The sequence below is a fragment of the Mobula hypostoma genome, chromosome 2, assembly GCF_963921235.1.
Source record: "Mobula hypostoma chromosome 2, sMobHyp1.1, whole genome shotgun sequence".
Lineage (NCBI taxonomy): Eukaryota > Metazoa > Chordata > Chondrichthyes > Myliobatiformes > Myliobatidae > Mobula > Mobula hypostoma.
This window is the reverse complement of record NC_086098.1, coordinates 38069539-38097472: the sequence shown is the minus strand read 5'-3', so window position 1 is coordinate 38097472 and position 27934 is coordinate 38069539. Positions and strand designations below refer to the sequence as shown.

The 27934-nt window shown below is 41.2% G+C and overlaps 1 long non-coding RNA gene across 1 annotated transcript; it reads right to left on the bottom strand.

Annotated features, from left to right (window-relative positions):
• Positions 1-27835, bottom strand: LOC134358570 (uncharacterized). Its single transcript, XR_010020900.1, has 3 exons — positions 27550-27835; positions 9509-9592; positions 1-74 (listed from the first exon to the last, which is right to left on the bottom strand). It is a non-coding gene; the product is annotated as an uncharacterized LOC134358570 (long non-coding RNA).
• Positions 27836-27934: the final 99 nt, after the last annotated feature.

Genomic DNA, 27934 nt, shown 5'->3' with positions numbered 1-27934 from the left:
CCGTCCAGTGTGAACACTTCAATTGTCCACATAATTTCAGGAAAAAACAGAACTCTCAGCAGTCCAGGCAGCATCTGTGGAAAGAGAAACAGGTTTAATGTTTCAAGATAAAGATCTTCAAAAATAGATATTTTTCTTTCCACATGTTCCCAACAGGTTGAGTGTTTCAAGCATTTTCTGGTTGTATTTTAGATTTCCAGTATCTTTTTTTATTATAATTGAAATATGCCTGTACTTGGCTGCAGGTCAATGACAGCAACTCAAAGTAAAAAAAAATTATTTTGCCAAGTCAATTGAGTTTGTCTAAAACTAGCACGATGTAAATGTTTCACACTCCGGTTAACCCACAGCTTGAATGCAATATTCATTCCTGATCACAATGCAGTTGTAAAAGCTCTGCAGAGGAAGCCTTGAGGTGGATCCCTGGAGAACTCAACTATGAAGAGAAGTATTCTTTCTTATTTTGTTTTTTTTTTAATTGATAGCAAGTTTTGAAATTGTTCCTAACTCAGTCTGCTGTGAGTTGTATGTGATGAATTATTGAATACTGCTGAGTACAGTCAGAATATTAGGAATTGGGACTATCAACAAAATTTCTCTTAAAGCTGAGCAAGAAGGCAAAAGTATAAATCAGAGATTTCCAAACATTTTTATAAATACTTAAATAAAGTTAAAGCCTGTAGTTAGCTCCATCGGATTTCCCGGTGACCAACCAATTTAATTCCAGTCTTCATTCCCATCCCATCACGATGGTCCATGCCTTGAGGCCACGTTGGAGGAGCAATACCTCAATTCCATTTAGGTAGCCTCCACCTCTCAGCATGAACATTGATTTCTCCAACTTTCGGGTAATTTCTCCACTACCCCCCCTCCTCTCCTTTCCCATTCCCCATTCTGGCTCCCTTCTTACTATAGTGTATTTAATATTTCAGGTAATATTGTAAATATATTGTTTGATTAAGCATTCTTTGTTGTTTACATGTTGTTGTTGTTCGTCCTTCGTAGTCGAAGATGACCATGGCTTCAAAGTCAAATGGGAGATTGGTGGCTGTGGGTCCGGAGGTGACTGATGAGGCCAATCCGGGCCCTGAAGGCTCGCCCACATGTGGGACACAAGTGGGTGGGTGCTGTCGTGGCAGTGGATGCTGCTCAGGCCTTGCGCACAGCACGCTTTCGTTGCGCCTCGATGATGCGCCTGACCTCAGCTGTACGGGCTCCTGTGGTGATCTTGCTGTGCCAAGCTGGACGGTCGAGGGCAAGCGTCTCCCACGTGTTGATGTCGACACCCAGGCCTTTGAGGGACGCTTTCAGGCAGTCTTTGTAACGTTTCTTCTGCCCTCCGACTGAGCGCTTGCCCTGACACAGTTCTCCGTACAGCAGCTGCTTAGGCAATCGGCTGTCTGGCATTCTGACCACATGTCCAGCCCACCTGGCTTGGGCTTTCAGCAGGAGGGTGTAGACGCTTCAGAGCCCAGCTCGTTCCAGGATTTCCGTGTCGGGGACTTTGTCCTGCCACCTGATGTGGAGGAGTCTGCGGAGACAGCTCAGGTGAAAATGGTTGAGCTGTTTGGCATGTCTGCTGTCGACAGTCCAGGTCTCGCTGGTGTAAAGGAGGGTGGTAAGGACCACTGCACAGTAGACCTTCAGTACATAATTCAGTATGGGTTATATATAAAAGTATGTGAATGGCATATGTCATTTCGCCACCACATCATATGTGAGAGCTGCACTAAAGCAGTGGTCCCCAACCTCCGGGCCGCAGACCGATACATTGCCGCGAAGAATGCAGCAGTGCAGCGGTACCCAGAACGCACCCAGCACATCTTTAAGAAAAAAGCCGAAATAAACAATCTAGTTAATTAGGTGGTGCCCGGCACGTAAATGTTGGCCCAGCTCAGAGGTGACGCAATCAGGAATTGCCTCTGATCTGGGCCGACATTTACGTGCCCGGCGGCACCTAATTAATTAGCTTGTTTATTTTGGCTTTTCTCTTAGAGATGTGCTGGGTGCGTCCCAGCTACCACTGCACCGCTGCATTCTTCATGGATTGGTATTGGTCCGCAGCCCAGAGGTTGGGGATCACTGCACTAAAGAAAAACTAAGTAGACAGGTATCCCAGCTCCTGTTTTTTCTCTTTCAATTAGTTTCTAGAATTACGAAACACAGCAGTCGTGATAAGAAAGTTTGAAAACATACTACCTATCTGTTGAAGCACAGCATGGTTTTCTTCAGAAGGTGAGAGAAAAAGAGATATTTGAGTGAAAAAAAAAAGGCAGGAAACGGATGACATTAACAAGCAGCTTATACAGCCACAGGTTCATAAACAGTGACTTCTTCTTCTTCATGTGCCTTGCGTGTTACACGCTTGGGCGATCATGGCTCTCCACATCGAATGGTGACTATTGGCTGATAATAACAATAAATTTTTAAAAGCTGAAATGGCTGGCTACTTTGGAAAGATAGATGCATTTGATTGCACAACAGATAACTGGATGATATATACTGAATGAAATAGCCAATGAAAAAATTAGTGCCGGTGTTGCTGAGTGTAATAGGTGGAAAAGCATATAGTTTGCTTAGATGCTTAACTGCTCAAACTAAACCAGCTGAAATGAGCTTTGCTGCTATCATGAATGTAATGCAGGAACACTTAGAACTGAAACAATTGTTAATTGCAGCATGCTTTCGGTTTCATAAGCACAATCAAAAGGAATGGGAATCCACTTATGCTTATGTGGTCAAATTGAAGAAATTGTCTGAGCATTGTCAGTTCTGTGATGGGTTAACCATGCACTGAGAGTTTGTTTAGTTTGTGGAATCTTACAAAAAAGCATTCAAACATGGTTCCTAATTGAAGCCCATCTTACAGTTAAAAGACCAGTTGAAATTGCTTTATCAATGGAATCAGCAGACAGAGATTCAATTGAGTTGCACAAGGTGAGTGTGAACAGAATTGCAACATCTAAATAGAAACTGGCCTGGCTGAACAAATTGTGTTTCCATTATGCAGGGACTCACATACACCACACTAATGCCGAAACTTGCAGAAAATGCAACAAAGTGGTAGTTGTCTCTCAGGGTCTGAGGAAGACTAAACATTGTGCAGTCATCTGTGGATATGTATGTGGCTTTGGAGGCCGAAGGCCGAAGCACACATGTGTTAATTGAAAGTTGGGAGATGAATGTTGCACAATGTAACCAGTGTGTGAAAGATATTAAAGTGGAAAAGCCTTGCACAGAGACGATCCCACTCTCTCGGCCTCAGAAGTCAGGATCCAATGGCACGAAGAATCATTACGTCTGGCAACTTCCTTGGCTGCATTGGATGGCCGTGTCTTCTTAAGTGCTCTGCCGTGCCCCACACACTCCACAATGCGCTGCTGCAACGCCTTCTCAGCCATTGAACCCCCGGGGTTTCCTCCACCTGATCCACCGAAGCAGTCTTCGCATGCTGGGATGAGCAAATTCCTATCTCACCAAGGGTTTCAGACCCGTCGGCTACCTTCACCTGGTTTAGCCAGCCTGTCGAAGCCGTTGCCCGGGGTCGCATGCAAACAGCTACGCGGAGCCACAGGTAAGAGCTGGGCGTTGGTGGGGATCAATAAATAACGAGCCACTCCAAGGAGTGCAACAAGCCCCCCTATCTAGAGGTGCTACCCCTCCCATGCACCCCAACAATGTAGGATACAAACAAAGTGCACGTCAGGCAGACAAAAATAAATGGACTGTCTGGGGAAGAGAAAAAAAATAAAAAGTCAAGTTGCAGTTTCAAAAAGAGTGCTAACCTGCATGCTGTTGATGAAAAATCTGATAATGATGAGAGTACACAGAACTGAGAAGCCTTGAGATTTATAATGTGAAAACTAACAATAGACAAGCAATATGACTTACACCCGAAGTGAATGGCAAATTAATTAAAATGGAATTGGACACTGACTTGGCAGTTTCATTCATTCCACAAAATGAGTTTGAATGGCATTTCAAAGATACTTAACTGAAGCCTGCAGATATCCAACTAAAAACTTATACGAGAGAAAATTTAACTCCTGTGTGAATGACATTTTTAACAGTGAAATACAACAATCAGCAAACCACATTGGGCTTGAATGTGGTAAAAACAGGAGCACCAGCATTGTGAGGTCATGATTGGCTGAGACAACTACAGTATAACTTGTGTGTCGATCCATCCACCATTTGCATGCCACATCCCCTGCAATAGAATCAACTGAAAGTGAATTAAGAAAGGTACTGGATGATGTCACAGCAACATTCCACGATGGGATTGGAAAACTCAAACATATCAAGAGTAAAATAATGCTAAATGAAAATGCCACACCCAAGTTTCACAAAGCCTGTCCAGTTCCTATACCATTCATGATAAAGTAACCAGTGAGCTAGATCACATGGAGGCCGAAGGAATTCTTTCAAAGGATGAGTAGAGCCATGGGCAACACCAGTGGGCTCAGTAGCCAAGGAAGATGGGTCTGTCAGGATCTGTGGTGATTTTAAGATCACATTCAACCCAGTACTGAAAGTAGATCAATACCCTCTTGCCCAGGAGAGAGGATATCTTTGCAAATCTTTCTGGATGGAAAAACTTCAGTAAAGTGAACTTAGTGGAGGACTTCCTATAGTTGGAGATGGAAGATTCCAAAGTATGTCTCACCATAAACACTCAGAAAGGGCTTTATAACTAAAGTAGGCTTATTTTTGGAGAAGCATCTGCACCTGCACTCTGGCAGAAAGCTATGGACCAGGTGCTACGAGGCTGACTAGGCACACAGGAGTAACCTGACATCATTGTTACCAGTAAAGATGATAAGGAACATCTCCAAAATCTCAAATTGTTAAAAAGATTAGAAGATTATGGGCTCAGATCACGACACAACAAGTGTGAATTCTTTAAACTGAGCATCACTTACTGTGGTTACGCCATTAACGCAGAAGATTTAAACAAGTGTGCTGAGAAAATTTAAGCAGTAGTGAATGTCCCAAAGCCAAAGGACGTGTCACAGTTGTGGTCCTTTTAGGATTTGTCAACTGCTATAACAGGTTCTTGCAAAACTTGGCTACTGTGCTCCACCGCTTGAACTCATTACTACAGATTGGGAAGAAATGGCAGTGGTTTAAGTTGTGTGAGGTGGCTTTCCAAAAGACAAAGAAAATGATGATGTCAGACACTGTACTCACACATTATGATTACATTGTACAGTGAAGCTTGTCTGTGATGCCTTGTCTTATGGTATAGGTGCAGTCATGTCATATGTTATGTGTGATGGAAGTCAACACCCAATAACGTTGACATCACATTCCCTTACTGCTGCAGATAAAAATTACGCATGGATTGACAGAGAGGCCATGAGTCTGGTTTGGGATGTAAAATGTTTCAACCAGCACTTGAATGGGAGAGAGTTTACCCTCATCACTGATCATCAACCACGAGTGTTCATTTTCAACCCACAGAAGGGTGTTCCACTAACAGCAGCAGCATGAATGCAGAGATGGGCTCTGTTTCTTGGAGGACACAATTACAAGATCAAATTCAAGAGGATGACTAATTATGGAAATGCTGATGGATTGTCGCACTTACCTGAGGTAAAGGAAGTACCTGAAAAATTTACAAAAGAAGACACTCCTCTTGACATATTCTTCTTACTGCAAATTGGAAGTCTCCCTGTTATGGAAGAGATCTTCCAAAGGGAAACCAGAAAAGACCCCACACTGTCTCAGGTCTATATAGCCACACAAAATGGCTGGAATTCGCAGATGCCCCATTTCTACCAATGCTGGGATGATGTTGGTGGCGGTTGCCTTATGTGGGGATTGAGAGTTGTTGTACCATTCAAGCTGAGAGCTGACGTGTTGGACGAGCTACATGCTGGTCATATAGGCATGTCAAAATGAGAGTGTTAGCTTGAAGCTTTGTCTGGTGCCCTGGGAGAGACCAGCAGATCAAGCAGCTTGCCATGCACTGTTCGGGGTGCCAACACATCCAGAAGATGCCAAGAACAGCACCTCTCCATCCTGGGAATGGCCTGCATTGCCCTGGCAAAGGATTCATGTGGACTTTGTAAGAACAAACATGGGGCACAAATTATTTGGTAGTAGAGGATGCAGCTACAAAGTGGTCAGAAGTGTTCCCAACAGTCTCCACTCCAGCCTCGCACATTGTTGATGTGTTGAGAAGCCTCTTCTCAAGGACTGGTGCTCCAGAACACTCAGTCAGTGACGATGGACCACAGCTTGTTTTGGAACAGTTTCTGTCGTTCCAGAAAATGAATGGAGTAAGACATACTACATCTGCACCATACCACCCAGCTCCAAATGTCTTGGTGGAAAGGTTTGTCCAGAGTCTAAAGAACGCACTGTGAGCAATGTCAGCGGAACACACTACACTGACAACGATTCCAAAGCTCTCTAATTTTCTCCTTGCATACTGCGATGCAGCACACTCCGCAACCAACAACGCACCAGCAATGCTGTTCCTGGGTTATCTCTTGCACTCATTCTCGGATCTCCTCAAGTCTAATCTCAGAAGGAGTATGTAGGACAAAGAGCCGAGACGAACTTAGGGTTCCTCAAGCGAGGCGGTTCAGTGCTTCACTCCTGGACCAGCAGTCCTGGCGAGGGACTACAGCGGTGATCAAAAGTGGTATTTGGAACAATTAAGGACAGAACTGGACCACTCTTCTACACGGTGGATTTTGTGTCTGATGTCATTTGGAGAAGACACATCAGATGTATACGTATAGGGTAACGTAATTGGGAGAAATGTACATAATTCACAACCAGCGATGTTGAGTTGGAGGTCACTTTAAGAGGCTGGTCTGACTTGATGACATTATTACATAAAGATTTTTAGCATGCTTTTTTGTTTAGGTTTTGGAATTCAATAAAATGTGTTACAAGTTTCATTAAACATAAAATGCCTCACTTTGTTTTATTTGTGAAAACCTACATTGGTGACCCTGGTGCTCTAGGACAGTGGCAGAGTTATTGAATGTGTTGGCCAACGCAGTTGCTTTGAAGCTGCCGAAGATTTGGGAGCAAAATGCCATCGCTTGGTTTGTACAAGCTGAGGCCCAGTTTGCTCTGCAAGAAATCACTGTCAACGACACCAAATTCTACTATGTGGTAGTGTCGCTCAGCAGTTCCATGGCTGAGAGAGTGCTGAGTCTGCTTGAACTCCTGCCTGAACACAATAAATACCCATCACTGAAAACTCACCTTTTACAGACTTTTGGACAATTGCAGTCTGAGGACATCGAACAATTCCTCTCCTTACGTAAGCCATTAGAGCTAGTGGACCACATGCTGTCTCTCCTGGGAAATCGCCACCTTTGCTTTATTTTTAAAGAACTCTTTTTGCAGTAAGTGCCTGATCAAGTTCACATAGCCCTCACTAATGCACCTGTGAAGGACTATAGGGAGCTTGCTAAAATGGCTGATAGTCCACACTCAGACAGGCAGCAGTGCATCATTCCTCCTCCTTTCTCTACTTCAGTAAGCCCAGTCAGCAAGGCCACCAACATAAGAATGCCCATGGCTGTGAAACCAACAATGCCGGGCCTGTGTCTTTACCACGCTCGCTTCGGTATGAATGCTAGGAAATACTGACTGGCTTGCAGCTTCGACAGGGCCAGCACGTCAGGACATCAGAGGTCTGTGAACACCGTGGGTTCCAGCTGCCAGGGTCGTCTACTGTTCGTTACAGACTCCCTTTCTGGGTGATGCTTCTTGTGTGACACAGGTGCTTAAGTGAGTGTGCTGCCAGCATCGCCTATTGACGAAAAGGCAAAGAGCGACAAAATCTCGCCGGAGACCACCAACGGCAGCAGGATCCAGACTTGTGGGACACGATGGGAGAGACACGATGCTCTGCTTCAGTGGGCGATGTTATGCGTGCAAACTCATCCTGCCAAGGGGTCTAGACCTCTGCTTGGTGCAGATTTCCTGTGTGCCCCAGCACTGTTAGTCGATCAAGAACCACCGGATTGAGAATGACAGGGACTTTGGGTTGTTACCCTGCTCCCACAGTAAGTTCCCCACGTTGACTCCGTCAAGCACGTGTACCTCCACATGTGAGTTCACTCGACTGCTGGGTGAATTCCCAAACCTCACCAAGCCCACGTTCTCCACTACAGTCACAAAAGATGAGATCAAGCAGCACATTCCCACAATTGGCCCGTCAGCCCATGCCTACACGCATAGGTGGACCCAGAAAAGCTGGTAACCACAAAGGCTGACTTTGCCAACATGGAAAAGTTCGGCATTGTATGCCGATCAAACAGCCCATGATCTTCAGCCCTCCACCAAATTCCATGGTGGTTGCCACACAATGTGGTGATTACCAACGCCTTAACAAGGCCACCACCCTCGATCATTACCCAGTCCCACAAATTCAAGGCTTTTTGGCTCATTTAGCCAGAAAGCTAATTTTTTCCAAAATCTGTCTAGCTAGGGGGCTACCATCAGGCGCCTGTGTGCTCAGAGGACATTCCCAAAGCAGCTGTCATAACCCTATTTGGCCTTTTTGAGTTTCTGCGCATGCTGTTTGGTCTGAAAAATGCAGCACAGACTTTCCAACGGCTGATGGTCTCTGTACTAACTGATGGACTCTGTAGTCCTGACGAAGGGTCTCGGCCTGAAACGTCGACTGCACCTCTTCCTACAGATGCTGCTTGGCCTGCTGCGTTCACCAGCAACTTTGATGTATGTTGCTTGAATTTCCAGCATCTGCAGAATTCCTGTTGTATTGAGTACAGGAGATGGAATGTTATGTTGAAGTTGTATAAGACATTTCTGAGGCCTAATTTGGAGTATTCTGTGCAGTTTTGGTCACCTACCTACAGGAAAGATGTAAATAAAGTTGTAAGAGTACAGAGAAAATTTATAAGAATTTTTCTGGGTCTGGAGGCCCTGAGTTATAAGGAAAGATTGAGTAGGTTAGGACTGTATTCTTTAGAACACAGAAGACTGAGAGGAGATTTGATAGAGGTATACAAAATTATGAGGGGTATAGATAGGGTAAATGCATGCAGGCTATTTCCACTGAGGTTGGGTGGGACTACAAACTGCGGTCATGGGTTAAGGGTGAAAGGTGAAATGTGTAAGAGGATCACGAGGGGAAATTTCACTCAAAGGGTCGTGAGAGTGTGGAAGGCACTGCCAATACAAGTGGTGCAAGCGAGCTCAATTTCAACATTCAAGGTAAGTTTGAATAGGTACATGGATGGCTGGGGTATAGAGGCTATGGTCCAGGAGCAGGTCGATGGGAGTAGGCAGTTTAAAAAGTTTTAGCATGGACTAGATGGGCCAAAGGGCCTTTTTCTGTGCTGTCCTTCTCTATGACTCCATGACATTGACCAGTTGAGGAGAGCAGAGTCCACTGTTGAAGAAGAAAGGTGGACAGAACTGTCAGAACCATTTCCTGCAGTCTCAGAGTCAATTCCAGCAATCACCATGAAGGCCCCAAAACCTAACATGGTTTCACAGCCACAAGTCTTACCTGCCAAGCAGAGTGACCCCGTTGCCAGGAAGGATGTTATTCCACAAGAGTAAGAAATCCTCCACACCGATTAAGCCTTTAGGCCTGAATGGGACAATTTAAAATTTATTATGCTGTGTATGTCAATGCAGTAGTTGCATGATATAGTAAACTGTGTATATAACAGTACTAGAAAGCAATACATGGGCTGGCTGGTGGCGCAATGACATCAGCGCCAGACTCTGGAACAGAGGTTCCTGGGTTCGAATCCGGTCGGATCCGCTCCCGGGTACGTTTTCCATCCGTGCCGGGTTGAGTGTCGAGATCACAACTCAACCTTGTAAAATAAAGGGAAAAATACTGCGAAATGCCTGTGTGGGAAGTGGCGCGCCACACAGTCTCTCTCTCTCTCTCTCTCTCTCTCACTCCGCACCTTGTAAAGGCATGAAAAAGACACCGTCCCGCCAACATCGCGCATGCACGGACACACACACGCAGATGCACACACCAAAAAAAAAGAAGGAAAGCAATACATTACTCATTTTATTTGAGATGCATTCTATACTGAGTTGGAGTTTATAGCTCAGCAGCAAGGAGTGTAGTGTATTTAACATTTCAGTAATACTTGAGTAATATTGTAAATATATTGTTTGATTAAGCATTCTTTGTTGTTTACAGAATTGATTATGGGCTATATGTAAGAAGTGCATGATTGACATACATCAATAAACCACCACGTCATATGTGAGGGCCTCACCAATCTATCAGAATCAGAATCAGGTTTATTATCACCGGCATGTGACGTAAAATTTGTTAACTTAGCAGCAGCAGTTCAATGCAACACATAATATAAAAGAAAAATAAATAAATAAATCACAGTATATGTATATTGAATAGATTAAAAATTGTGCAAAGAACCCAGAGATACTATATATTAAAAAAGTGACGTACTGTCTAAGCATTCAATATCCATTTGGGAATCGGATAGCAGAGGGGAAGAAGCTGTTCCTGAATCGCTGAGTGTGTGCCTTCAGGCTTCTGTACCTCCTACCTGATGGTAACAGTGAGAAAAGGGCATGCCCTGGGTGCTGGGGGTCCTTAATAATGGACGCTGCCCTTCTGAGACACCGCTCCCTGAAGTTGTCCTGGGTACTTTGTAGGCTAGTACCCAAGATGGAGCCGACTAAATTTACAACTCTCTGCAGCTTCTTTCCATCCTGTGCAGTAGCCCCTCCACACCAGACAGTAATGCAGCCTGTCAGAATGCTCTCCATGGTACATTTATAGAAGTTTTTGAGTGTATTTGTTGACATACTAAATCTCTTCAAACTCCTAATGAAGTATAGCCGCTGTCTTGTCTTCTTTATAACTGCATCGATATGTTGGGACCAGGTTAGATCCTCAGAGATCTTGACGCCCAGGAACTTGAAACTGCTCACTCTCTCCACTTCTGATCCCTCTATGAGGATTGGTATGTGTTCCTTCGTCTTACTCTTCTGAAAGTCCATAATCAGCTCTTTCGTCTTACTGACGTTAAGTGCCAGGTTGTTGCTGCGACACCACTTCACTAGTTGGCATATCTCACTCCTGTACGCCCTCTTGTCACCACCTGAGATTTTTAACCAACAATGGTTGTATTGTCAGCAAATTTATAGATGGTATTTAAGCTATGCCTAGCTAAGTAGGCAAGGATCCCCAGCTCCTGTATTTTTTCTTTTGATTAGTTTCTGGCATTACAAAACATAACACTCACCCATTACCTTCCCCTCACCTGGCTATCACCTTTCTCTGATCCTCCCCTCCTTCCCTTTCTCCCATGGTCCACTCTCCTCTCCTATAAAATTCCTTCTTCATCAGCCCTTTATCTTTTCCACCTATGACCTCCCAGCTTCTCACTTCATCCCCCTTCCCCCCCACCCTTCACCCATCTCCTTCCAGCTTGTAATCCTAACCCTCCCTCTACCTTCTTATTTTGGTTTTCTTCCCCCTTCCTTTGCAGTCCTGATGAAGTGCTTGGCCCAAAATATTGACTCTTTGCAATACTTTGGCAATATCCATAGTTGTTGCCTGACTTGCTAAGTTCCTCTAATGTTTGCTGTATTTTACTCTGGATTTCCAGCATCTGCAGAATCCCTTGTTTTTAAAACCTCTAGACTTATCATAAGGAAGAAATACTGGAAATAACCAGCAGGCTAGGCTGTACCCATGGAGAGAGAATTGAGTTAAATTTTCAGGTTGATAAGATGTCATCAGAAAGAGGAGAAGTTGGAAATCAAAGATGTTTCAGGTTGCAGAGCAGCTGAAGAGGTGGAGGGAACAAAGGGAATTCTGTGATTAGGTGGAGACCAAGAGAAGGTGAACAGAATAAAGGGGAAGCTGTTGAATGTGAGAAGCGATTAAGACAGGCTGGAGGTGGAAAATGGCAGTGGATGAAGTATAGTGGGATACCCTAGTGTGTCGTACAAAGCAAAACAGAACGGATTTGAGGCAATGCAGAAGGAAAATAGTCTTCTTCATCACCAAAGATGAGTTAAGTCCTGTGACAACTGTATAGAGTCTGGGTGAGCTGTTTTACTGTAGTTTGAGCTATGATGGTCTTTTTGCCTAAATTAAATTAGATTATGAGGACACTCAGTCCTCATTTACTGTCATTTAGAAATGCATGCATTAAGAAATGATACAATGTTCCTCCAGAGTGATATCACAAAAAAAATGACAAACCAAAGACTAATGCTACCAAAGACTACCAAAGACAAAGACTAACAAGACCACATAATTATAACATATAGTTACAGCACTGCAAAGCAATACCATAATTTGATAAAGAGCAGACCATGGGCACGGTAAAAAAAAGTCTCAAAGTTCCGGTCGACTCCCAATAGTCCCGATAGCAGGTGGCAAAAGGGAGAAACTCTACCTCCCATAAATCTCCAGGCGCCGACAACTGCCGATGCATTGGAAGCACCCGATCACAGCTGACTCTCTGAGTCCGTCTGAAAACCTCGAGCCTCCGACCAGCCTCTCCGATACGGCCTCTCGAGCACCATTCTCTGCAGAGCGCTTCGACCCTGCCCCGGCCGCCGAGCAACAAGCAAAGCCTAGGACTCAGGGCCTTCTCCTCTGGAGATCTGGACCACATAGTAGCAGCAGCAGTGAAGAAGGCATTTCAGAAGTTTCTCCAGGTGTTCCTCCATGCTCTCACATCTGTCTCCATCAAATCAGGATTGTGCATGGGACCCTACTTGACAGATTACAGATATCACCACTGGAGTGGCCGCTGCATTGCGCCGCCATCTTCTCCTCCTCCTCAATTCAGCATCATTATGTAAAATGATTCTGCAATGCAAGGTTTTCCTGTGAGGACAGATTGATTAAGGTCAGTCTGCACTTATTAGAATTGAGAATGAATGATGATCTCATTCAGAATATTAGATTCTGAGAGAGATAGACAAGGTAGATGAGGAGAAACTGTTCCTTTGGTTTGAGAAGTCTCAAACCAATGGGTGTTGAGAATTAGAGTGCACAGTACTGTGACTGAAACTGGTGATAGATAGAAAACAGAATAGAAACAAATCTGTAAGTTTTGGGTGAGCAGACTTACGAATGGGCTGCGCAATATATTTCTCTTTGATTATGATATCATGTTGGTGACAGAATGGATCATGTGATGAATGTGGAGAAGCTTCAGTGGAAATAAAAACATCGGGTGACTGGCGAGGTCATGGCATATAATGTTGAAAATTGTGACATCATCCACTCTGGTAGAAAAAAATAGATTATTTTATAAATGGTGAGAGACTGGAACAGGCTAAACTTTGGAGGAAGCTGGCTGCTCTCATACCTGATTCACACAAAGTCAACATGCAGGAATAAGCAATTAGGAAGGAAGTTGTACATTGGCCTTTACTGCAAGAGGATTTGAATCTAGGTGTAGAGGCATCTTTTTCCAATTATAAAGAATAAGAAAATTTGAATGCACCTCAAATGTTGTGTGCAGGTCTGGTTTCCCTAGCCAGGGAGTGATATATTTGTGACAGAGGGAGTGTGCTGAAGGCTGGATGCACCTATGATGGCAATCACCTCTCTGACTGAAGGCCAGTATGCAAATAGTAAATCTGTTAAGGCAAGCCACAAAGTAGTTTGGGGTTGGAGAAGTAACTTCCAGAGATTTTCCTATAGTTGGTATTTTATTTTCTGATTATTTAATTCTCCCAGTACATTACATAATTGAGTATGGGTATGCTGTGCATAGCTAAGGCATCACAGTTGGTTGACGAAGACATGCTGGAATGATGGCTCTTTTCCTGTTGATCAAATTTATTGATTCATATGTAAGATCATTATCCTCAAAGAAGCAGAGGGGCTCAAGACTGATGGAGCTAGTTCATCATGGTGATGGGATGGACACCCATCTCTATCCACATAGCCGGCCACATTAATCCCTCTCATCCAGCACTCCTCCACTGGTTGAAATGCATTAGAAGCTAATCCAGCAATTCCTCAACTGGAAAATTCCCAATGTGTTTTCAGATCCCTCGAACCTTTCCTTTTTTCCTGTAACCTTCTCCATCTCCTCCCTTTCTGGTCAATCCTCTTTCCAGTCAATGGTGATCACTTGCTTCTTTCCCTCCCCCCTGGACTGAATGTAATTTCTGGAGATCTCAGTAAAGGCAAGCTGTTGGGGATCATATAGAGGCGTTTGCTTTCTATGTTGAAACTGACAAAAGTGAGCAGTGCATGCATTGAACTTGCTATTTGCAGCCCAACCCTGCCTGCAACAAGTCTTGCAACATATTCTAATTTTGTTTAATATTCATATGCTGGGCAGCCAACAAATTGAAAGCAGCATAGGCCAAATGTCCATGTTCTTGGATAACTATTGAGAGCATAGCTATTAGGTCTTTTTTTCAGAAAATAGGTTCTGTTAAAGAGAGAAGAAATAGAATTTATGACATAAACTACAGCAAATTCTCCCAATAAAAGCAGGGTATGGAGAGTAGCTGTGTAAGTTATGTGCATAACTCACTTACAGTAATCTGCAGATTTGATTGACAAGAAAGTTGCTCAACCATTCCCACTCTTCCTGGGAATAATGTTATCAATAATTTTCTGTCTATCTGTGAACTTAATAGCAAAAAAAAATCTATATCCATTCAATAGATCCTGGCAACCATTAGTTGGACTTGCCAATACTCATTTAATCTCTGTGAAATTTGCATGGCATGTTGCTGGAAGTGCTAGTTGGAAATGACATAGAACTCTCAACAGGGATTCTAGGATCTAAATGAACAGGACAAGCAATTATGTATCTCCTTAATCAATCATGAAATGAACAGTACAGTAGAGGGTTTGAACAAGGAACTATAAATTACAGTGGATGATACTAATGTCACCTTGGGTCGAGAAAAAGAAACAGAGGAAAAAGAAAGATTGATTTTAAGAGAAAAATAGACAGAAAAGAAGTTAAAAAGCAATTTATAGAGAGTTCTCAACAACTACAACCTGAAGTTACGAGATTTCATGCTAGTGTTACTTAATTTCCAGTGCCAGAGAAGTTGACTGCTGAAATTAGCACTTTGCACATTGATAAGAGGCTACTTGGATTTGAATTAACTTTTAGTGGAGAGTTTACTTTATACAGTATTGGCAATGTGCGAACAAGATCTTCATCCTACTCGGTACAGTTCAGTGATGACTCACAGAGCAAGATGTTGTTTTGCAAAGCTAATAGTAGGGCAGTTTGTCTTTGACAGCAACTTCTTGATCAGTGATTAATGCTACATCTGCTTCTCCCTTATTTTGCTGAGGATTTTTCACTTATATAATGACAATAGCAATTAGCCTCACCAGTATTTTGACAACAGTTTTTGGGCCACAATCTTATTCCTGTAACATCAATCTACACCTTTGAATCTGCTTGAAGTCTGACAGGGCCTTCTGCTCTCTCTTATTATATAAAAAGTTTATAAATGGACACAACAAAGCTGATTCTATTTCCTTTGGTAACAGTATTGCACCATGGACATCATACCTTTATACCAATTGAACACCACTGCACGCAAGTCAAGTGCAGTGCAGAAACTTTAGGGATTGTAACATCCAGTCCTATTAATCAAACCAAAAACCAATTGATCACCTCGTATTTAGAATGATGATACATGGAAGGGTCCCCATGATGCAGCTGGCAGAGGTTGCAACTTTCTGATCCTGTGCAATGGCCTCTCCATACCAGTGATGTAACCAATTAGAATGCTCTCCATAGTACTTCTGCAGAAATTTGCTTGTCTTTGGTGACATTTCTGCCTCTTTTTGCATTGTCATTGTTGATTGACGTCTCTAGTGAGGAACTATTGAAAGCTAATGACATTTATTTTTAAAGTACAAAGAGTTTGTGTATGTTGTAACATTATAGGTTGGAATAGCTTCAGAAAAGCATACATTTTCCAGCTTTTTTGAATAAAATGCTCTTAAATGGGGACCAGACTTTATCCAATTGCTACTTATTGCCAATTGCCAAAAAATATTTTAAGTAATTTTCAAAAACATTGTTAAGAAATCCATAAATCCTTAAAATCTTTTGCATTTTGTTATCTATTTGATGAATTTACATTCTTAAGATCAGATTGTTCACATTGTATACACTTATATGACCTCATTTCTTGACTTAAGGTTGTTCATGTCCTTAAAATGCTAAGAATTAAAGGGAATAATTTGAACCTAGTAAACTTCAATCAACTGTAATTTTGCAAATTCATTGTTCCAGGCAGCTGTCAAACTACCTTGCTCATTGGCACCCCTCAGTGTCATTTAAATGTGGAATAAGGCATTCCAACCTAATGTATAGGCATCTGTTAGTCTCATGAGACCATGGATTTGTGCCTTGGAAGGTTTCCAGGGTGCAGGCCTGGGCAAGGTTGTACGGAAGACCAGCAGTTGCCCATGCTGCAAGTTTCCCTTCTCCACGCCACCGATGTTGTCCAAGGGAAGGGCATTAGGACCCATAGAGCTTGGCACCGGTGTTGTCGCAGAACAATGTGTGGTTAAGTGCCTTGCTCAAGGACACACACGCTGCCTCAGCCAAGGCTCGAACTAGCAACCTTCAAATCACTAGACAAACGCCTTAACCACTTGGCCACGTGCCAACCTAACGTAGCCCAAGAACAAATGGGATACTTTATAAATTATTTGATGATTCCATTGTTCAGCAATTTTATTGTGTACTTTTATTATATAAATAGTTTTATTGTGTAAAGTTGACCATGAAAGTGTAGTTTTTAACTGTGATATAGTGCACAACTTAGCAAGTTCATAATGAGTTCAAGAACATGAAAAATGACTTGGAAAGAACAGAAAGTAGTGCAAGTTATTGTCTGACACGGAGGCCCAAAGTGCGACAGCAAACATGATAACTGCGGATGCCTGATGAAATTCCAATGGAAAGTTGGGCAGTGATCCACACCCCCTGGAGAACAGTGATGTTTGTGTGAAAGCAAAAGCTGTAATAATTCCATCCTTTGGGGACAAGCAAAGGGAGGGTGAAATGGACAATGGTGAGAATTTGTGATCCAAATCAGAACGTTGGTTGCAGGCAGACCTGCTGATGAACAGTTATAAAGAAGTGCAACACAGGCTGATCAATGGAGACTTCAGCAGGGCTTTAATACAACAGAGCTTTGACTGTGCTTTGACAGCCCAGTGGTGAATGGCTCTACATATCCATAGCCTCATGCTGATAAACAGGATAATCCTAGTACTTCTAATCCTAACTATTTCTTTGTCTGGTTTTAATAAACTAATTGGAGGAAGGTTTGATTTGATGGGGAAATTGGAATCGTCAGGTTTATTGTCATTTAACTATATATATGTACTTTGTATAATGTACATAACCATTATATATACTGTATATAGAAATGAGATGTTCTTTTGAACCAGGGTGTAAAGCACAATAGTACACATAAAACGCAATAACTTATGAAGGTAAGGATAAAATCTACAGATGAATCACACATAAATAAAAAAACTAAAGTGCATTAATATTAACTATTGTAAGGTATGGAAGAGATTAACCAGTGACACTTCAAATATGATGCGGCAGGGAGTTCAGAAGCCTAATGGCCTGGGAGAAGAAACTGTTTCTCATTCTAACCATTCTTGTTTTTATGCATCGTAGTCTTTTGTCTGATGGTAGAAAGTCAAAGAGGATGCTGGATGGATGGGTGGGATACTCAATAATACTAAGGGCCCTGTGTATACCGCGTTCTTGATAAATGTCCCAGATCGATGGTGGAGAGACCCCGATGATCCTCTCAGCTGTTCTCACAGTTCTGCCTGGGGACTTCTGGTCTGATGCTCGACTGCTCCCATACCAGATGGAGATGCAACTTGTCAGGATGCTCTCATTGGTGGTCCTGTAAAACGCAGTGAAGATGGTGGAGTGGGAAGCTTGCTTGCTTCAATCTTCTTAGGAAGTGGAGGTGCTGCTGTGCCTTCTTATTCAGGGAGGTGATATTAAGGGGCCAGGTGAGGTCATACGTGATGTGAACTCCCAGGAATTTGGTGTACTTAACTCTCTCTACGGAGGAGTCATGTATTCGCAGAGGGGGATGGTTCATTTGCACCTTCCTGAAGTCCACAATGATTTCCTTTGTCTTCTCCACGTTCAGGCTTAGGTTGTTCTTCTCACACCAATCCACCAGCCGCTCCACTTCCTCTCTATACTCTGCCTTGTCATCCTTCTTGATAAGGCCAACCACCGTTATGTCATCTGCAAACTCAATGACATGGTTTGAGCTGGATCCTACAACACAGTCATGTGTCCGCAGTGTGAACAGCAGCGGGCTGAGCACACAAGCCTGGGAAGCACCAGTGCTCAGCGAAATGAACAAAAGACTTTGCTGCCCATCTGGGCTGATTGTGACCTTACTGTTAAGTATAAAGAATTATTATAAAGAGGGCATGGTGTGTAATGAAAAAGCTATAGAAAAGGTGAGGAGGGATTTTTATGATCACAACCACAAAAAATATCATTCATGACTTTGATTAATGCTGTTACAGCGCTTTACTGAGCTGAAACCTAATTGGAGAGAATTAAACAAACAGCATGGAATAACGGAGTTTTGGCAAAAGACATTTTTACGGACTTTGGAGAGTCTAAACATGAGGTATTGGTTTGAAAATATGAAGAGGCTGTGGATGGATTTTTGAGGAGGATATTAATGGCAGAAGAGCTCAATAGAATTGTGTCAGTATCAAACGGCATGAAGACCGGGAAGACAAGTTTGTTCAGCAGATTAGTTAATATCAGATTATTTGTGCAGGGGATGGGTTAGAGAGTGAAAAGATAAATTAGGGAACCCCTGGAAAGATATTTACTTGTTAGGTCAATAAAACAACAGAAGCAATGGATTGATTATTTCTATGCTGATAGAAAAGACTCAAGTCATATTTTCTTAGTAGCCGAGGTGGGAAGTTGGATTCATGTGATATTTATGTAGTGCAGGTTTTTCTTCATTGGGGCTTACCTTTTACATTCTTTGATGACCCGGGTGTAGTGAACTACTGTGATGGAAGATGGCAGACCCATTAGTACTCAGTGTGCTTCGGCCAGCTCTGTCAGTGGATTCTAAATTGGCATTCAGAATATCTGTGTGTAGGATGTGGAGAGGATGTTTCCTATAGTAGGGGAGCCTAGGATCAGACTTGAGAACATTTAAAAAGATTTGTGCATACAATAAAAGAACATCGTCATGTTATAATTGAGCCACTATGACCAAAACAAAACCAATTATCTACTTTTATTAGTTAAAAATCATTGGCAATTCATATATATTCTATGTTATTTTGATGCACACATTAATAAAACAAAAGGTAAAACTGCTCAAATAAAACTACAAAGCACCAGATATACTAGGCAAGTCAGACAGCATCTGCACAGAGAGAGAGAGATAAATCAATGGCTCTTCTTCAGAACTGATATAAGGCTTTGACATTTCAAGCTAGGTTGATATTTGAAGGATAATCTTTCTGAATGTATATTGTTGAAGTTATTTCTATCCTTAGTTGATACTTGGGTGATGGGGTGGAGATGCATCTCTACCAAAAGCGATAAGGCGCTCCTTCCCACCGCTAGCCTGCAGGTCACCCTTGGGCAAGGGTAGCACCTGTTTAGCCCCCCGATCAGGGTCACGTGAAGCCATGGGAGCAGGTGGTGGAAGGTGTGTAAAAAGGGGCCGAAGGATCATTGGGGACCCGAGTCACCCCCAACCACAAACTGTTCCAGCTGCTACCATCCAGGAAACGGTACCACAGCATAAAGGCCAGGACCAACAGGCTCCGGGACAGCTTCTTCCACCAGGCCATCAGACTGATTAATTCATGCTGACGCTACTGTATTCTATGTTATATTGACTGTCCTCTTGTACGTACTATTTATTATAAATTACTATAAATTGCACATTGTACATTTAGATGGAGATGTAACATAGAGATTTTTACTCCTCATGTATATGAAGGATGTAAGAAATAAAGTCAATTCAATTCAGTTAGTATGGGCAGCTGGTGCATATTATAGGTCCTGGTTATGTGACCACTGATGCCAGGCAGACAATCTATGATGTGTACTGATAATGGCTGGGGTTACCCATCTTGTAAAGACACTGCCCAGAAGAAGGCAATGGCAAACCACTTCTGTAGAAAAATTTCCAAGAACGATCATGGTCGTTGAAAGACCATGATTGCCCACATCGTAAGGCACAGTACTTAACGAATGAACAGGTCTGTATTGGGTTAACTAATCACAGTGGATTAGGAATCCCATTTCCAGCAAAAATGATTTCACAGTCAGCCAGTGAATGTTCTGAGTCATTTTTCCATTGTACCCCAGGAATACGAACATTAATTGTTGCACCCTTTCTCAAAATGTAGGCAATAAAGCCATCCTGGAACCTCCTAAGGCAAAATCTCTTTGAGTTTAGCAATCTCTCTTGCTATGGTTTTGTGTTACTTGTGAAAGACATGTGGAAATATTGCAATATATGAGTCAGCTGAGTAAGTTGTTTCATCTTCATGTGCCTATTTGCAAAAGCTGGTTTGCAGTACTTACTGTAAAAATAAAAAAATATGTAATTTGGCTCTGAGGGAAGGTACCACACAAACAAGAGTACAATGCTCTGAAGTTTATGATGAAGTTGTTTTGTTCCCAAGTAACTGTAGAACATATCAAACAAACAAACTGCATTACTTACATAAAAAAGTAAAATATTAAAATGTAAATCAATGTAATCAAGTCATTTTTCTAACAGTGCAGTTAATTACTTGAATAAAGTCTTAATATAAAAGGATTCGATTCCTAACCGGTTGGTGTCTTAGCTGAAATGTAACAGTACTTCCATGTGATCAAATTGTTGAGTGTTAGAAATACAGATAATGGGAGATCTTTGATCAGGATTATTTGTACAAGCATTGTTTTGGATCAGGAATTATGTATATAAAAGCTGTAACTATGAAGGGATTTTCCATTTTGTAATTAATGTACCATTCTTGTTTGACAAACAAAAACAAGATCGCAAGTTAATCAAGAAGTACTGTGATTTTGATATGCAGTATCAAAATAAAAACAACAGTTTTAATTGTTTGAATAAAAAGATAATGTCATATTTGTAGATTTACAAAGTTGTAAATCTAATATTAGAAAAAGAACTCAACACCATAGGGAATGTAGACTTGTCTAGCAGTAATGATTATTTGTTTTATAAAAAAATCATTTATAAATCCCATAAGTGATTCAGTGCTGTAAAATAGCTTTAATGCAGAGGCCTTAGAGACTTATCTTTAGTCTGAATTCTCTGATTAATCCAAAATCTGTTCAGAGAAAACGTATAATGTAATTTTCCTCAAATGCGCGAAGCATGTTTAATTTCTATATACATGCAAGCAAACAATGGAGGAAACTAAATGGTGTGCTCTTAGAGAAAGACAAATGTCCCTTGATTTAATATGCAATATATAGAATATAAAAAATAAACACACTTACACAGGAAATCAAGAATAAATCCGTATGTGTTGTAAAAGTGAATCAAATTGACCAACATCTGAAAAAATAAATCACTTCATTAGAAGTGAGAAATTAACTATCGATTTTATAGTTGACTGTCCAGCTTGTATTTCTGGAATCTCAGTTTTTATTTTCAAGAACAACATAATTTTGAGGAAGAATGTGATAAAATGATTTAATAGAATAGAGGATGAAGAGGTGGAAGAAAAAGATATGTAACTCCTTCATATTTAAAATTTTACATCATGGTCTAGATGAGTATAATTAGATTTTGTGTTAAATCAATTCATAGTCTACTACTGTTAGACTAAAAATTTAGCATTTGATTCAAAATACATTCAATGCAGCCTATTATTTATTAGCTGATCACCTTAAATGAAAAGCATTCATAAGTAACACACTCAAAAAAGACATTGTAACTTAAGTATGAAATAAAAAAACGCAGGAAGTTGTAAACTCAACCAGTTCCATCATGGGCTCTAGCCTCGCCACCATCAAGGACACATTCAAAAGATGGTGCCTCAAAAAGGTGGCATCAATCATTAAGGACCCCCATCACCCAGGACATGCTCTGTTCTCATTGCTACCATCAAGCAGGAGGTACAGGAGCCTGAAGACACACATGCAACTTTTCAGGAACAGCTTCTTCCCTTCTACCATCAGATTTCTGAATGGACATTGAACCCATGGACACTACCTCATTGTTTTTTCTTTCTTATTGCTCTATGTGTTTAATTTCTTTTTAAATATACATTTCTTATTGTAATTTATAGTTTTTATTATTCTATATTGCAATGCACTGCTGCTGCAAAACAACAAATTTTATCACAGGCCAGTGATATTAAACCTGATCCTGATTCTAAAATGATGGGTAATCAGATTTTTTTGAAATATAGCTCTTTCATGTTATAAATTCTTAATTTTTGAAAAATAACTTTGAAAGTCCCTTGTACAGCCAATGACAGAATATTAAATAAACATCACTAACTAACTAACTAACTGATTTTATAAAAAATCACAATAGTTTACAAATTTATTTGCCTCAGCATTGGCACTCCTTAATGGTTTTCGTTTGCTCTTGGACATAAAAACAAGTGATCAGTTTGTTGTTTTACAGAAATCATATTCAAAGAATACCAGCACATTTTGCTTAATTTTGTTCATTTCACTAGCATTCAATTTATTGATGGTAGATGTTGAGACATCTAGATATTTTAGTTTTCAAAATGAATTTTCACAATTTCAGCTTAGCATAAAACACAACTCAGACTTCTTTAACAATGTGTCAGCCATTGAATTCAGACTGTAAAGGGCACAACAGCCTATAATTATGGATCCATTAGCTTTCTGTGCACAGGAGCTCATGAAACGACAGCTAAACTTATTGCATATTACATGAAACTGTCTGCAAATGGTTCCATACATTTATTAGGCTAAAATACATGGTAGCTTTTTGTTTCTGGAATGTGAAAAAAATGAACTAAGGGGACTTGATTATGTCAGAACATGTGATCTGAAAATGTGTGCCAGTGTAAAGCAAATATTGGGTTTTATGTTCATCTTGTCTCTACAGAAATAAAATGCTTTGTTGAATGCTCAAATCTAATCTTATAGTGGAGTTCAGTTATATTCCTGAATATAATGGCATAGTGTTTTTCTCCTTGAGTCCCCTAGTGACGGCAGAAGAAATATGTTGGTTAAGGATAACATAATGTTTAAAGCTACAGATAAACAGGAGCTATTAAAGGGGTTAATCCTCTCACAACACTAACAATAATCTCCTGGTGAGGTGGATGACATTTTCCGTAGTAATAACCTAGCAGTGCAGGCAAAAGATGAAGGTGTTATTGCCAGTTGCCTTATTGGAACTATCTGTTTGATACGAAGAGTTTTTCCACATTGAGTCATCAGTCCATTAATTCTATTTAGGATAAAAATTAAATTAATTATTTGGTTTTCTAATAAATTTGTTTGAAACAATTTTCAGCCACCGGTCAAAATATTTTTGAAGAGCTATCCAGAAGATTTGACGTTAATTTGGGGCCAGAAAATTATTTACTTCATCTATAGAGCAAAGGTTTACACATTTAAAACCTGTTCTCTGCTAGCTTTAGGAACTACTACTACAAAAAAAGAGCTAGGTATGAAACAATTGATTCTGTGAATTGTTCTGACAGGAAAACTGTTCTCAACTAACGTACTTTAAGTCGACATAACCAAATTAGTTTATGCTGTACATCTTGTTGAATTTAAATGTGATCATATTTTGTTTGAAGTAGAAATGTCTTGGTGTACTTTAATCTCCATTTTAGCGGCAGAGCACAAAGAAAAATAGATTTATGCCCGGAGACAAATATTTCTGATGCCAGCAGAAAGATATAAAGCCTTGGGGAAGATGTGGATGATAATTAGGTCACATGCACATTTTGTCCTTGCTTAACAAAATTTAAAACAAACATATCAATCAGCACCACTTCAAATATTAATTATCCCAAAACATAGCTTCGGAACCAAACTGAATCTGATGTAAATGAACAGAATTCATTCTTGACAATAGAAAATATCGACGACTTCATACAAAACCGGCAAGAAGTGGTTGCAACCACTTGCTTAGATTTAATGTCACTCTGCGCCACTTGGTATTTTCTCGTATTTAATTTTAAACACTGTCCCTCTGGGCAAGACTAAATAAAACGGAGGTAAACTTCTTTTAAAATTTCAAATACATTGTAAATTATCATGTTTGGCAATTAATTAATTTACCCTGTAATAAACGTTATATTACTTAACCAGAATTAAGTGATTCGCTGTTTTAATTATCTTTGCTCCTATTACCGAAAAACTAGTTACCCAACTTCAAGATTAAGCATGCTGTTTACCGCCTTTGTGACAGGCTTCATAACTGTGAGTCGAGTACATTCGATCTATAACTAAAAATACCGTATTCAGATCATTAATAAGGGTTCAAATACGTTAGGCAGTGTGCTACTTCCAAGTTGTTTTGAAGGCGGTTATTAATTTCAGTATAAGCGATTTTTTTCTCCAAATTAATAGAATCATCGATTCACTGATAAGGTCTGATCGGAATTATATTGGTGAAAGAATATTAGTATGCATTTTTAACATCTGTGACCATCGGGTGGGAAAGCGTATTTTTTGTGTGGATCCTGTCCTATTGCAATATCGTTGATCGCATTTACAATATTGCCACGATTTACCTTTACGAACCAGAATTGTCTTCCCCTAAAAAGTACGTCATTTTAGATATAAAAAGAGTGGCAGAAACGATGTACAGACTTCGTGCAGTTGTGTGTTAATGAATATTGCATTAAATCTAAAATTCAAACTTTGATCTAAAGTTGGAGGAATCCAAACTAATGGGAAATGTAAAAAGCTGTAAAAACATCTGGTTTCTTCAGGACTTTTCAGAATAACGTGTCAACGATTGGAATATAGAGCTAGTTTAAATACTTACTTAATAAACGTATAACATACAGCTACATGTCATCGTGACATAACAAAAGCTGATCCACAAAAAGAGCCCAAACCCACATCGTTCATACCTAAAGCGAGACAGTGCATACACAAAAAAAAACTCGGGCGTTAATTAGACGAGAAAATGCAACGCTTCAGATCTGTTTAACCTCAGCAAATTGCACACGGTTACAATGCAATTCAATATCATTGTTAACAGTTCACATCTTGAAAGTTCATGATGAGACGTTCGATTCAATCCGCCCGAGATGGCAAGAATCATTGCAGACGACTGTACCTCATTGTAGGAAGGTACCTACCAACAAAGGGTTTATTTCAGTTGATTCTGCTCGGACAGGCATCTCCAAATTTCCCCTTTGGCAAATTAAGCCCTATAAACTTTTAGGGGGAATCTCAAGTCTGCAGTTTTCGGAAGCAAAAACGAATCTTTAAAATTCTTTTTGTGTTAATTTAAAAATCACCCCGCAATTAAACCACATACTTGTCTGAATAAAAAAAGCAGAATTGTACCAATAGATGATCAGAACCATCATTGCTGAAATCACACGGAAGTGCATGTTTAAATCTCCCTCTGGAAAAAATACAGATTATACGACGTTTCTCTTTGATATTGGGGAACGAACAAGTAATACTTATTGGAAGGCCGGTTATGCTCAATTCGGCCAGAATATCAATGTTAACATAAAATAACTGTTTCATGACATAATTCGCAAACTCCACGCTCAACCATGATGTATTGTCTCAGTAATAAAACGAATGTGATGCGGATGACCAAATGTCTGCGCTTTTCGACGGTAAGCATCCCCGATAAACAGCTCTGCTTCCTTCGGATAGGATGATTTCCATAATGTCTGTGTGTTAGTGAACATCATCTTCCGCAGATAACACAATCATGTCCATCACATGATTTTCAGTGAATTATTTAGTGACCCACCAAACTTGTTTATTGTTCCTTGGTCGCTTCAGCCCAGTTCTGCTTCGTCTAAAGCAGGTGAAGATGAATGGGTTGGGGGAACTGGTTTTAGGTGCGGGGTACTTCGGATTTGCTTTACACTTAGGTTGTCTTAATTCAATCTTTTAAAGACTGAGAACAGTCAGCCTCGTATCAGGCTGAGCGAATAACGCGCGGTATCCACAGATTCGCCGTAAGGTAGTTCGGATAACTGGGAGCTACAGGGTTTATTTTACAGACAGTTGTTTAGATGCATTCGCCGTTGAGAAGACAACAGACAGCGTAGTGTAATCTAAACCAATTATAGATTAAGAGGGGATCTTTAAGGAGAATAATTTACAATATTTATTTTAATCGAAAACCTTCTCTGAGCAGGAAAGGGTACCTGATGGAAATATTTTTCTACATGTGAACTTCTACCCCCAGTCTCTCCATGAGATATTAGATTTCTACTTGTTTTTCGCTGTCCAACACATAACATTAAAATAAATGATCCATTATTAAGAATTTCTTGGCTACTTCTCGCGGGGTTGGGGGCGGGGATGGAATAAGAATTTATGACCAGCACACGTCTAAATACAACACAATTGTCTGGCATAAAACGTTCACAAAAAGAAGCAATTACCTTAGTCAGCGGCACAGAGTAGAGCATGAATGAATTTATTTGTGATTCAGTGACAATTTCCAATTCAAATGGCGCCAGCATCTTAAATAGCAACAGCTCCTCCGTCAACTAGTCTTTTTCTCACAAAAAAAGGATATTGTGAGAGTACTGACAAGGTACAGTTGCCCCTTCCCCTCCCCCTCCAGAAAGCCACATCTATTGAGCCACTGCCCGCTAAGCAGGTGCATTATGTTTCCTTAGACCAGGGTCTAAGAATAAGATCCAAAGAGCTAACACTTCTAACCGAGAGCACAGTGTGCATATCCCTGCCTGTGCTAAAAGCGGCGTGAATTCAATCTCACCAGTGGTTGTATCGGGTTGGTTTCTGGACGATAAGCGGCTCCTCTCTTGGCATTCACCGCGTGCCTTAATTGTATAACATTAAATCAAGGTCCGCTGTGAACACGGAGAGTCGGGCCCGATCTCCATCCACTGCAAAGAGGCAACACAGCAACAATGGGGAAAAGACAGCTCTGTTCGACACAAAGCATTGCAATTTCTTCATCATCTGCTTTACCTCCTGGGCGATCTCCCCCAAAACATGTCCGCCCTGGACCACCAATTACACACAGTACGGTCTGATCAATGGCGGTGCCTACAAAAAAAGGGGGCTGGCAAAAAAAAGAAACCACGGTTAATGGGCAAAAATTGCCTTTTCCGACCCTCAGCCTCTCTGTATGGTTAGCCGGCACCACTGGGAAGGCCAAGAAACCGTGCTAGATTTGCGCAGTCTGCCCGGGTCCCAAGTGTGCAAAACGGCCCATCTGCTCCTCAGCTTTTTTTTGTCAAGTCTTGCATAAGCTAAAATGTTAATGACCAAATAGATCTCTCTCTCTCTCTCTCTCTCCCTCTCTCTCTCTCTCACACACACACACACAAAATGCGCGCATCAAACTTACTGCTTGCACCGCTTTTCATGGAGCCCGGGCCCTGGCAACTGGAGGTTTACAGGGGTAGGGAGAGGTCACAAAAGCACATCCACATCCAGCGAGTCCCACAACATACAAAGCCCGGCGCGCTTAATATCCAAATCCGAACAGCTGACTGAAAACAATCTGCCGGGGAGAGAGTGAGAGACCCGTACACACAGTCCAGCAATACACCCACAAGTGTAAATGCTATTCCTCCTACACGGAAACAGACGATCGGCGGCTCTTAGAAACAGAACACAACCAATGCAGAGAGGTAAAGAGGGAGGGAGAGAGAAAGAGGGAGAGGGAGAGAGAGGGAGAGGGAGAGAGAGAGAGAGAGAGAGAGAGAGAGGGAGGGAGGGAGGGAGGGAGG